Here is a 13,722-nt window from a genome sequence, read left to right on the forward strand (position 1 = left end):
CATCCACTCTTAATAGAAGATGAGGTAGGTGCCTAGTCTCACTGCAACATCATCTACCACGGCTAGCTGATATTCTCTTTTCTGAAGAGAAATGGAGGAGGAGGAGTGGACAGGTGGTGGGAAAGGAGGGGAAGGAGAGAGACTAGGGGGAGAGGAGGGAGGGGAACTTTACTCAGATTGTAAAAACAAACAAAAAGTAAATAATTAAACAAACAAAAGGAAATGATTCAAAATGAAATGCAAGAAAAATATTTCTAAAAAGGAAACGAAGAAAAATGCAATTCGTTTATTAGTCATGTACAGTACTGTGACCTGTAGTGGGTAGCCATTCCAGCTTTGATTTGGAAGTTCCAACCCCCATTGTTACTTCAGCAACTGTCACACCTACAAGGCGGGGCCAAGGGAGGCACCTGGAGACCCGAGATCTGGATGGGCCAGTGCTCTCTCTCTGTTCCAGGACCCTGGATGGTGGAGGTGGGCCAAGCAGCCCAGCTAGCTCAGTTGGTAGAGCATGAGACTCTTAATCTCAGGGTCGTGGGTTTGTGCCCCACGTTGGGCGCCAGATATTGGTGAAATTATTAAGGCCACTCCACGTAGTTAAAAGGAGATTTATTTAATAGCATAACTTACAAATTAAGGGATAGGTAGGTCGCAGGGTCTGAGGAAAGTGTATCGCAGTCCAGCAGTGTTCTCTGGAGCTCTGCTTGGCCCACCTCCACCGTCCAGGGTCCCGGAACAGAGAGAGAGCGCTGGCCCATCCAGATCTCAGGTCTCCAGGCGCCTCCCTTTGCCCCGCCTTGTAGGCGTGACAGTTGCCGAAGTCTCAATGGGGGTTGGAACTTCCAGATCAAAGCTGGAATAGCTACTCACTACAGTGACCAAAGAACAAGGTCCATATATTATCTAGTTTGCTTTATGGCTGGCTGCTGACAAGGCAGCAGATTCAATGTGGGATTACTTCATACATTACTCTCAAATTATTCTATACATATACATAACTATGTATGTGTTCCAAATAGGTTCCCAAATCTATTATGGGGAGAATAAATAGTTAACTTATTGTCCTTTAATAATATGGTATGTGTAGGCAGAGGGAAATCATCCACTTAGCATGCCTTTGTCACATATCTATGTCTCTTTCATCTGTCTGAAAGACAAGCTGATTGGTTCGAATTTAACATATCTGGGCTTTGTTTTGTCTCTTTTATAAAATCATTGTATCATTATACAAAATGGTTGTTGAGTAAAACATGGTGGATAACCAACCCACTTATATTTGAGGGGATGTTTCTCCCGCAAAGCCATCCTTTATTCCCCTCTCAGTGGGCACACCAGGAAGTACTTAGATCCTTTCCTAAACTCAGTCCAGGACCACTATGTCATAAGAAGATAAATCTGCCCCCAAGTGACATACATGAATGCAATGGTATCACCTTTGCTCTGTGCTTCTCCATAGTAACATGACCCAATTGCCTGCTTTTCTTTCTCTCAGCTCTTATACTTCAGAACACACGGAGTTGGCTCTTCACTTTTGGGAGACGATGAGTATCCTGACCTCATACAAGTGCTTTCACACATTGGATTCAGCATGACAGACTCACCAGCTCACCTAAAATGAAGTGAGCACTTCAATCTAAGGCTGTCCAAGGACTGCTTCTTTCCTGTAAGCTAAGAGCTACTCAGGTGTGTTGAAGTTGTTCATTGAGAGTTACCAGCAGTTGGACAGTTGTGAGAATGTGAAAGACTTGAAGGTTTTAACTCTCTTGTGTGCACAGCTCCCTTTGGAATATAAATGTAAGCATTACATTTTGGGACTGTTCTCCTTCTTAGGGTCATGAGTTTAACAAAGAACCTCAAACTTGATTCTCAAGTTCTTGATCATTATCTGTTTTTCAATGGAATTAGTTTAATTTTACCCTTCAGATCTCTATAAAGATAAAGCAAGCATACCATTCTTTCCCATTTCTGGCTCTATAGACAACAAGAGATATTGTGTTAATTGATGCTATTTTAATTTGGGGTCTTATGAATATTTGTATTTCTCCAGCAGCACTATAAGCCTCTTGAAAAGAAAAATGACTTATTTATAATGGCCATACCCTAACACAGTAAGTTTTATGTAGTTAGTGCTCCAACATGTTTTCAGAATTTATTTAAAGACTGTGTGATATAGTAATTAGGGGCTACTTTTTTAATATAAGTTTTTGATGTCTTCTTCATTTTGATTAGTACATAAAATAGTATTAAAAGTTATTTATAGACCTTGTCTTGATCATGCCATATGAATTAAAAATAAGCATACATAGTTGGTATCATTTGTTTAGTAATTATGATTACATTACCCATTGAGAGAATGGTTATAACATTTAATTTCATTATAAACTGTCAATCAGCTAGTCTAATTTGTTAATAGTATCAATTATATTATTGAATGATGAAATAAATGTAAAACTGAATTTTTTAATTGGAGAGTAGTTTTATATTTTTATTTTGGTTCATAGAAAATCACAGTTTTCTATGGATTCCTGTGCCACCATCTCAAGATTTCTGAATTTCAGGACTCATGCAGTTCTTGATGTGTGATTTACTTGCTAAAGCATTTCTGTATCCTCAAAGATAAAGGATAAGTTGCCCTCTACAAAGAAACAAAAATTCCCAGATTGATGTTCAAGTTGTATCCCTCATTACAAACTCCATTACACAAAGAATCACTCCCTTTTACTTTAGATAAGATATTGATGTGATATTTCCAGTTTGGTGTGTGTCTTAGTTATTCTTATATTCCACTTGTGTCTGACTTAATAGAAAGTAATATGAAGATTGTTAAGCATTAAGTAGTTCCAATGATAAAGTTGGCATGGACAACTGTAGCCAAAAAGACATTTAAAGATATTATTTAGCCTTTATCTCTTTTGTTGATTCAAAATAGAAATAGGTTTGAAGGAAACAGGAGAAAGATTAACATTCTGAAGAGAAACACATATATGACTTTTCTCATTCTAGAGAAATTTCAGAAAACATTATATTCAGGACTAAGCAGTTGTTCATAGTATGTTGTGAAATTAAAGCATGGTATTCATGGATACAATAGCATTTGACCACATATTCAGATGCAGAGTTCAGATAGACATGCCGTATGAGAAGTCTGGATTTGAGTCATTGGAAGTGTGGGCATGCTATCTCACCAAGATGCTGTAGACTTATTAGTAGAAAAGCTTCTGATGGAGATCTATTTAGGATGAGAGCTGATGTGCTCAGTGTGTAAGTTAATATCTCCAAAGTGTCAAAATGGGATAGGCACACTTGATCTGCAGGTGTCAACACAGACAAGCTTCAAAAAGGTAAAGTCAGTCTGTGATGCTGAAGTTCACTGGTATTTTAAGATTCAAATGATTTTCATATTTTTACTTTGTAACATTGAGGAACAGCAAAATGCACATGACTTTCTACCCCAGGTAGGTGTATTCCCTAGGTAGGTACATACTCACATATTAAAATTTCTTTTATTCACATTTATATGTGCACTTTATTTTTTTCTATTTTTATTTGATGTGGTAGTTTTTTTATTATTTTATTTTGTTATTATCCCCTAGAAGCCTGTTTGTTTTCAAATGAGAGACAGATAAAGAGTGAATCCAGATGGCAACAGAGGTGAAGGAGAAACTGAGAGAAGAGGGAGTGGAAACCATAATCAGGATATATTATGTGAGAAAAAATCTATTTTAAATAAAAGGAAAATATTTTTCATACAATATTAAAGACTATGCATTGTTATATAGGAAGAAGAAGATAAAGGAGTCCATGATAATGTTTTCATATATGCTTTATGATATGTGATTTAAAAATATCTTTAAATTTAAATTAGGATGCAACACTTCAATGTTTGTGTAGCAGTATCTCCTAATCAGTTTGTGTTTCAGTAACAAATTACCTGAGAAAACCAATTTAGAATGAGGAACTGGATTTATTTTTGTTCACATGCTCAGACCTTTCAGTCTATAGTCACTAGGTCCTCCTGAACTGGGCCTGTGATGCTGTGGTACTCAATGAAGAAGCCTGCACTGGGGGGCCTGCAGGGAGAGAAGAGGGGAGGAGGAGGGAGAAATGAAAAAGGAGAGGGAGATGGAAGGGGATGTGGAGAGGGACTGGGAGAGAGGGGTGAGAAGAAGAGAGAGAGGGAGAAGGAGAGATAGAAGGAGAGAGTCAGTCTTCTGCTAGACTTCAATTCCCAAAAGTTCTACCACCTCCCAGTGGCACCACCCTGGGCCTAAGTGACACATGAGCCTTTTTGGCATTTAAGATCCAAGCCAGAACACAAACTGAATGAAAGTGACCCAAAGGTAACTCTTAAACTTATAGCTTACTACTCCTGCTGCCTAGAACAAGTTACTTATCGTCCTTGATCCTTTTTAAAATGAACTAATAAAAAACAATTTTTGATGTTTTTCAGCATAGTCATGAATGTAATGAAGCATAACATGTGGACATTATTGTAAAAATATACCATTTTCATTAATCAAATTGAGCATTAAAAGTTCAATAACAAATCTTAGTTTTATCAATTACTATTTTATTAGTACTAATGTATATAAACCAATTAAATTCCTTGCACATCCCATATACATTTGGCATTACCTTCCAAAAAATACAATTCTTAAAAAATTATGTCACCCACGTATCACCATATTTTATGATCTCCTTTTCCTTTATAACTTAATAGTATCCCAGTGTATATATTTATCACATCTTCATCATCTATTTGTCAGCTAAAGAACATTTAGGTTGTTTCCATTTAGTAGCTAATGTGAATAAAATGGAATGAATATGCCTGAGCAAGTGTCTGTGGAGTGGATGTTAAGTCCTATGGGTACATACCAAGGAGTGATAGATATAGTTTTAACTTTTTAAGAGGCTTCTACACTAATTTCCAGAGTTGTTGAACCAGTTTGACTACCAAAAGTACACAAAGATTTCCTTTTCCCTACATCCTCCCCAGCATTTGTTGTCCTTTGTTTCTTGATCTTAGTCATTCTGACCAGGGTTAGAAGAAATATCAAAGTAGCTCTAATTTGCATTTCCCTAGTTGTTAAAAATGATGAATGCCCTTTGAGATATTTCTAGCTATTTTTGTTTTTTCCTTTAAGAAATCTCTGTTTGGATCCATAGCCCATTTTTTAAAATTGGGATGTTTCTTTTTTCCTTCTTTGATTTTTGAGTTCTATGTGTATTCTGGACATTTCCTCTTTTATCCACTAGACAGTTGGCCAAGGTTCTTTGTGGGCTTCCTCCGCACATGTTTGATTGTTTCCTTGGCTATACAGAAGCATTGTAGTTTTATCAATTCTCATTTGTCAATCACTGTCCTTAATACTTAAGAATCCTATTCAGAAAGCCCTTTCTTATATCTTTGACTTGTAGGGTACTGCCTTTGTTTTCTCCTAGTGGTTTTAATATTTCAGCTTTTACATTAAAGTCTTTGATCCATTTGGAGTTGATTTTATACAGGAATGTTTTTGTTCTTCTACCTGTGACTATACAGATTTTCCAGGATCACTTGTTGAAAATGCTATTTTATCTCCAGTTTGTAGTTTTTGGCATTTCTGTTAAATACAAAATGGTTGCAGTCATATGTATCCATATTTGGATGTTCTATTTTGATCCATTGATTTACATGTCTGTTTTTGTATCAGTAACATGCTGTTTTTACTCAATATAGCTTGTATCTGGTATTATAATCCCACCAACATTGCTATTTTTACACGGGATTGGTTTGACTATTCACGGTGTTTTGTGGTCCCATATGAAATTTAGGACATTTTTTCTCTTTCTGTGAATAATATCGTGGAGATTTTGATTGGGGTTGTGTTGGATCTGTAACTCCTTTTAGTAGGATGACCATTTATTGAGTGAGATAACTCAGAACTAAAAACATAAGCACCACATGTTCTTTCTTGTTTGTAGATGCTGGTTCTGAATCTTTAGGTGTGAGTGTATAACCTGGAGTAACTGCAGAAACCTTGAAAGTAAAAAGGGATTGAGGCAGGGAGGAAGAGCTTTAGAGGGTAATATTAGGACACAGATGCTACAAAGAAGAAAATGAGAAAAACACAGGGGTGGGCTTTATCTGAGGAGGGGGAGGGTCATAGAAAGGGAGAGGAAAGGAGGAAGAATAAAGAACACTAAGAATGATTGAAAAGGAGAAATGTATTGTCTTATGTTATTGAAAAAATACATATTATATGCATGTGAGTGTGTGTATAGTTGAATATATAATATATATAGTTGGATATATAATAAAGTTAAAATACAGAAAACCCAGTTTCAAGCATGGGCAACTTCTCTTTGAACTGTTAATTAATGGAGTCTAAGAGATTCCCTAAACAATATAGGCTATTGCTGTTACCCTTAGTTGCCTTCCAGAATGTGAAGATAAAGCTTTATTGAAAAGTCAACATATGATTCAAGCATAGAACTTGGAAGAATCAAGGTGACTTGGAAGCCTCCTCCCTGAGGACTAGCTATCATAGTATGTGAAAGTGCTATGCAAGCTACCAAGGTAAAAGGCAATAGTCCAAATATGGTGTAAAATAGGAACCACAACAATGCCTGTCATGGCAAGACATAAAAATTGGTATAATAGTGGTACTTATTTTTGGTGTAACCAAAAATCATCTAATCAGATATATGACATACTCAGTAGGAGAGAAATTTTTGCTTGGTAGTGTAAGTTTAGCCAACTCCCATGAATGGTAAGGCAATGGTCCCCAGAGGAGTACCTATTACTGCCACTTTCCTAAACCAGTATAATTTCTAACTGTATTCTAAATACGTATTCATATATTCATAGAGAAGTATAGTTATCAAAAATCCTTTTTGTTGTTTCTCAGTGTCCAGTGGAGACCATCACTGAAATTCACAACTGCTCAAAATGGAGAAGAAACTGACTGTAGGGTTCTCAGCCCCAATTGATACACCTACAACACAACCTTTTCACCTAAGGTGAACATCAAGGAAAGGGATGGAAAGATCGTAAGAGTCGAAAGACCAGGATGTCTGCTGTGAGATAGTATCTTCTACGTACTACAGGGAAATTGTACTCCTGAAATTCCAATGATACAATCATCTAAACAAGACCTGAACAATGACAACTCCAATTGGCATGCCAACATAGGTGAGGGAAATCTTGCAAGGCTACACCATGAAATCAAGAACTATAGGAAATTAATGGTGGCCATAAGAAAGAAAATTAGTCTTCCTCTGTAAATAAGATCCCTGTAGGTTGTCCAACCAAGCAAGTGGTCAACCTTACACATACATACTTACGTACAAGTTGCACCACATAGACTCAACAGGCTCTCTCTCTCTCTCTCTCTCTCTCTCTCTCTCTCTCTCTCTCTCTCTCTCTCTCTGTGTGTGTGTGTGTGTGTGTATACGAATAATTAAAAAAGAAAATTCCATGAATTTGAGAGGGAGCAGGGAGCAAAATGAGAGGACTTGAAAGAGGAGGAATTAAAATTATATAAATAGAATACTCATATATGAAATGTTCAAAAATAAATGTAGAAAACAAGTATGTCTCCACTATGAGTGCTTGACAGTAGTCACAAATCCTTTACTTTGGAACTATCATAAGTATTGTAACAAAATCCAAAGATGTTAACTATGGTAAGTTTATGAAGCATTTAAGGAGTTGAAATAACTTGTAGTTATTTGGAAACCTTTTGCTGTTTCTTCAGAACAATAATAGTAATTAGTGAAATTTTCCTTCTGAGGTGGCAGAAATGGAGACAGGTTTGAGGAACATCTTTTCATGGGCGTGATCTTCACTGCTCTTTTTCTTCTGTGCCAAGCATTTGAAGGGCTGAGCACTTGAAACTGTTTCTTGAGTCTCTCCGGGGTGTCATAGTGTGATTTTATCATGATATACACTAAAAGAGCATTTTCAATGAGCCCAGACATCTCTGTCCCAGTGCAGAGGACACAGATTGCTGACTTTAAGGAGCATCTTCTTTTTCCTCAACTGGCTCAGTCTGGAAATGATTGCCTGTAGCGACTTGTTTTTCCACATTTGATTCACAAGCCCAGAGCTGCAAATGCTTCTTTATCAGAGGAATTCCACTCTGGTTTTAAAATGAGAGAAAATTCTGCATCTTTTCCACACTTTTCTGAGTTAATCCAAGTCTATGTTCTTACCATCAAGTGCTTTGCCATTTATTACAATGTTTTTGTTATAAATTCTTTTATATCCGGATACCTTTTCCTTTAATTTTCTCTTTATTGGTAGTTTAGACAGCTGCATCCTTCTCCAGCTGCATCCTTCTCATAAATTGTTTTCTTCCCATTCTTGTTCATTTTTGATCAAGCCTCTTTTCTAATCTGTTGGTAAATGAAAAGAAAATGTAGACAACATACAGGTTATTTTGATCTGTCTTTTTTTTTTTTTTTTTTTTTTTTTGTCTGTCTTTAAGGTTAAGGGTAATGGAATTCTTCACTTCGAGATCTCATTTTGAAACGACTTTTCCTATCCTAACAGTAGGATCTCCTTCCCTGTAGATTGTAGCAGAACACATTATTGGCACTGCTTAAATTTTGTGGTTATAAAGCCATATCAGAAAATTATTTCAGTTGGGTAAATGGGCTAGGGATAAGACAAAACAGAGGCCATGCTGGCCACATACAAAAACCATGGGTTGAGCTGCTTCTCCTTACAACCCCCTTTTGTCACAACATAAATGACTGTGTGCTCTCTTATCCTATATATCACAGCTGATCACTCTATAACCGCAAACTGAGTACTCTGGTCTAATACGATTTGAGTGTAAAATAGCTATAGAATCAAGTCTTCGAATACTGGGTTCTCAGCTAGTACTAATACTAGTAATTTTTGGAGGTTATGGAACTTTTAGAAGGTGGGGACATGCTGGAAGAAAGAGGTCACCATTGAGTTTTGCAGCTTGACATCACTTCCTACTCAGTCTCTACTTCTTGTTCCTTTAAGATGTGAGCCAGCAGTCATTACAGCTACAGCCATTTCTGTCACTTCCGTGTTTTCTCATCATGATTCATTTTGTCTCCTTAGACACTGAGTCAGAATAAATTTATGTTCCTTTACATTGCTTCTTATTAGATATTTGGTCACAGCAATGCAAAAAGTAGCTAACATGGGCCCTCTGCTCATGGGGTAAATGAACATAGGAGAGTTTCTTTGTTTGGAATCCATTTGCTTCGTATCCATGGGGAAAGGACACATGAGGGGGTTAAGAAGCCATGTCAAGGAACTGGAGGCATGGCATGTGGGCTGGCTTACAATAGCCTGAAACACCACAACTAGAGATTTGGTGCCTGCTGTCTTATGGTCTCTGAGTGTGCATGTACTCATATGCCCATACCCACACACCGACACATGCACATAATTAAAAAATAAAAGAAATTAATTTTTATAAAAGAGAATTTAAAGTGCTTTGGATTCTGAATCGCAAGGCATATATATATATATGCCTTATATATATGTGCCATATATATATATATATATATATATATATATATATATATATATGAATATGTGTGTATATGTATGTAGGATAGGTTCACTTGTGGGCCTCAAAGACAGGTCTGCGTGTACTTGCCCAACTCAGCTGCTATCTGGGCCCAGATCCAGCACTTTGGGTCATTTCACCATAACATCTACTCCATCTAAGAGCTGCTGGAGTAAGTGGAGGAGCCAGTCCTGCAAAACCAGATGTCATTACTGAATAGGGTCAGTCCTAGGCCACCAGCTGGCCTCCAGCGTGGAGCTGCTATGGCTGCCCTGCTGAGAGACAGAGAATATGGGGCAGTGGTGCTGCCTGCAGTCAATCTACAAGCACAAAAGTCAAGCCTGGTTAGCCTCAAAGTTATTAACATAGAGGGCAGGGAGGTGTGTGGCAGCCTGGAGCTCGCACGGAACCTGCCCCAAGATGCCCTTCCAAACCACAAGATCACAAGAGCAGGATATCTGAGATGAGTCTCTTCGATGGTCCAGTGTTTATGGCGGGTCAGAAACCAGAAACCTTGAATGGACCAACAACTCCTTGCAGTGAATATTTGCGTGTAAAACTGTTTGGACAAAAAAATATACTATGTGACACACTGCAGTTTCCAATGCCACTATGATGAATGAGTATGATACTGAGGTGGGAAAGATAGGAACGGGGCAGTGAGTGAGCGGTGGATCTGGAGATGCTATGGCAGTGACAGGTGTGAGAAAGGGCTGCAGTGGATGGAAGTGCATGTCATTGCCAAGTGGGGATGACAGGATGGTATGCAGCAGCCAGCCCCCCAAAACACGGCCCAGTCCTACAACCATCCTGATTCAGAGTAATGACAGGATTCCCAAGATGAAGAACGCTTCATTTTCTGTATTAGACCTCCTTGAAAGACTTCTATGATGTGTGCTGCTGCTGGAGGCCACTCTAGTATCTGTGGTCCACTGCTATAGGTTGGGTTGAAGCCAGGAGCTCATGTAGATATCCATGGTCCTACAGCAGCCGGGAGCCATGTGATGTCCCTGGCTAAGCTACCACCAAAGGCCATACAGATGTCTTCGGTCTGGGCTGCCACATGAGGCCATAATAATACCCATTGGCCATACTTCTTGGGCCATGTTGATATGAAAGGTCTGTGCTGCCACCAATGGCCATGTCTGGGTCCATGTTCCCACTGCAGACAAGGTCAATATTGATGTCCCTGGGCCACTCTGCCACTAAGGGCTATATTGATGTAGGTGGTCTGCACTGCCACCTGAGGCCATGGTGATGTCCAGGTCCTTGCTGCCATCCGAGGGCCATGTCTGGGTTCATGGTCCTACTGCAGCAGGGGGTCTATTGATGTCTTTGGTCAGTTTTACCACCTAAGGAAATGTGATGTCCACAGTCTGTTCTGCAGCCTGAAGCCATGTTGATATCTAGGCAGTGCTACCACCAGGGGCCATATTGATGTGACTGGCCTTGGCGGCCACCTGAGGCCATGCTGATGTCCAGATCCTTGCTGTCACTGACAGTAAAGGACAAGGAAGCTGCTTTTGTCATGGTATCGATAACTGTAGACTCATAGTTGAGAAAGAGGGATGTAGAAGGCTTGTGTGACAACCCCTACTTGTCTCCAAAGTAACAGCCTAGACAGAAAGCTATCATTGAGAACTCTTAAAAATTGTGATAAAGATGCTGAAGTGTAGCTCTTCACTATTGATGGCTTCTGACTGGGGTACAGATGGGGAAGAACTCAATTTTCTTTAAGGGACTGGTTTCCTGGAGTTCCACCATGCTCCAGTCAGTATATGAACAAATTAGACCTTTTTTTTCCTTTTCTTTTTCTTCATCAATTTTTGGGGGATAGGGGAGGTCCCAAAGGTGGGAGGCCTGACCTGGGAGGACTAGGAATTGAGAGTGCTCAGGGATCATCATGTAAAATTCCCAAACAATCAGTAAAAATATTATGGAAAAATATGTACTTCAAAATTTGAATTTCTCTTTTCTTCAGTTTAACTTTTACTATTCTACAGAACTGCTCGATAAGAGTGATTCATTCTTACCAACAACCTTGAATGAACAGTCATTGAGTTACAAAGGCTGATCTTGCTTGAGTCTTCTGTGACATGAGCTATATCTTTCCTTTCACTATAGACAAGAGGCCTCTCCATTTCATCACAGAATGTGCTTTTAGGAAAATCTGCCAGCCATAGCTCTGCCATCCATGTCGAGAGAAACTCACCCTTTCTGGTATTTTCAATTACGCCCATTTGTTTTGCTTGCTTGCTTGTTTGCTTGCTTGCTTACAACGTGCTGGTCTTATTTCTCATGGGTCAAATATAAACAGATGAGCAATTGGAGCTTGATTTTCTCTTAATACACCATTTCATCTAATTGTTGGAGTTCAGGTAAGTTTCAAGCAAAAGTACAAAACAAAATGAATTGGAAGTTATGTGGTGCTGTTTGTCCCAAATAAGCTTTGGGGCTGCCATATCTGGTTTCTTGACAATCCCAGACTGTCCTTTCTGTATTGCATCTTCATTTTGGAATTTGGTGCCTGGCAAGTAGAGTGGGAACTTTATCTCTTTGGAAAATATGAGTCAAAAAAATAAGCTATGTGAAATTTCAGAAAAGGATGGGGAAAAGGTTTTCCTTAACTTTTGGCTAGATAACCTAGCACAATACTGCTTTGACTCTTTGAAGACACTTTTATAGAGTTGCTAATATTGTAGGAAAATGACAATATTAATAATAATTCAAACTTTATGTTTGCTTTTTTATGACTTAAAAATAAACTCAGGTTACTTGTAGGGCTTGACTCAACTTCCTGCCTTTGGAAATGTTAGCTATTGTCTTTATAAGAGCTGCATGTGTTCAAGTTTCTCTATAGTATTCTCAAGCTTTGGGGGTCTTCATTCTGAGCTGAGTGTTATAGCCTTTCTCTTATGTTTGTGTCTATGTTTTTAATTGCTAATCTTAACATAAACAGTGGGAATAAAGACAGAATTGGAGTTCAGGGTTCCAGATATGGCTATTACAGATAGGTGCACCATAGCACAACTCTGTAAAACTGAATTGAATTACACCTATCAATGGCCTTGTTTGGAACAGGAGTTGATAAACAGGTTATTTTATATAATTTCCCCCCAAGACATGGTTTCTATGAGTAGCCCCAGCTGTCCTGGAACTCACTCTGTAGACCAGACTGTACTTAACCTCACAGAGATCCACCTGCCTCTGCCTCCTGAGTGTTGGGATTAAAGGTATGTACCACCTTCACCAAGCATGATTTTTTTATATAGCATTTATGACAAACTTGGCTAAGTTTTCGGTTTTGGGAAGTAACAAAAAGATGGTTCAGTAAATGTTTATCACACAAACATTAGCATTTGAGTTCAGATGCCAACACCATACAACCATCTGGTACAGAGATACACATCTGTAATCCCGGCACTGGTGAGCAGGAGATAGGGAGATCCCTGCAGGTCAGTAAATAGCTAGCCAATCCATCTGATTTTGTGAACTCCAAGTTCAGTGAAACACCTTGTTTGAAGAGAGAGAAAGTTGAGAGAGGGCGAAATATATATAGTCAATGGCTTCTGGCCTCCACATGCACCTGTATACACAACCAGGCACAACAGAATTCACATGTGCACACACACATTCACACAAGATTTTTTTCACAAGTATTAACCTATTTAATCTGCATGACAACAAGGTGAAAAGATGCTATTTTGTTTCTAGTTTTGAACTAAATACATCTTAATTTGCAGAGAGTTAAAGAACTTGAACATGTTTTCACACAGGAAAAAAACTCAGGGCCATAAATCTCTGTTGGTGTGGCTCTAGAGGTTGACACACTGACCACTTTAATGGTACCAACCAGAAAGATTATAATCACAAGAAAGGGAAAAAGGAAAAAATTAATAGTAAACAAACTCCAGTAAGGGAATAGTCTTACTTCAAATTGAGTCATAAAACATTTTTTGAATTTAGAATACGTACTAATCAACTTGTCTCCTAATTGGATGAAATGTTACATGCTGTGGATATCACTCTGTATAAATAAAAGGCTGATTGGCCAGTAGCCAGGCAGGAAGTATAGGTGGGACAAGCAGAGGAGAGAATTCTGGGAACAGGAAGGCTGAGTGGGGAGACGCTGCCAGCTGCCGCCATGAATACCAACATGTAAGATACTGGTAAGCCATGAGCCATG

General features: G+C 38.6%; 1 non-coding gene across 1 annotated transcript; it reads left to right on the forward strand.

The window, feature by feature from the left end:
* Positions 1-486: 486 nt before the first annotated feature.
* Positions 487-559, forward strand: Trnak-cuu (transfer RNA lysine (anticodon CUU)). Its single transcript has one exon. It is a non-coding gene; the product is annotated as a tRNA-Lys (tRNA).
* The last annotated feature ends 13,163 nt before the right edge of the window (positions 560-13,722 follow it).

Source organism: Peromyscus eremicus, chromosome 5, assembly GCF_949786415.1.
Source record: "Peromyscus eremicus chromosome 5, PerEre_H2_v1, whole genome shotgun sequence".
Lineage (NCBI taxonomy): Eukaryota > Metazoa > Chordata > Mammalia > Rodentia > Cricetidae > Peromyscus > Peromyscus eremicus.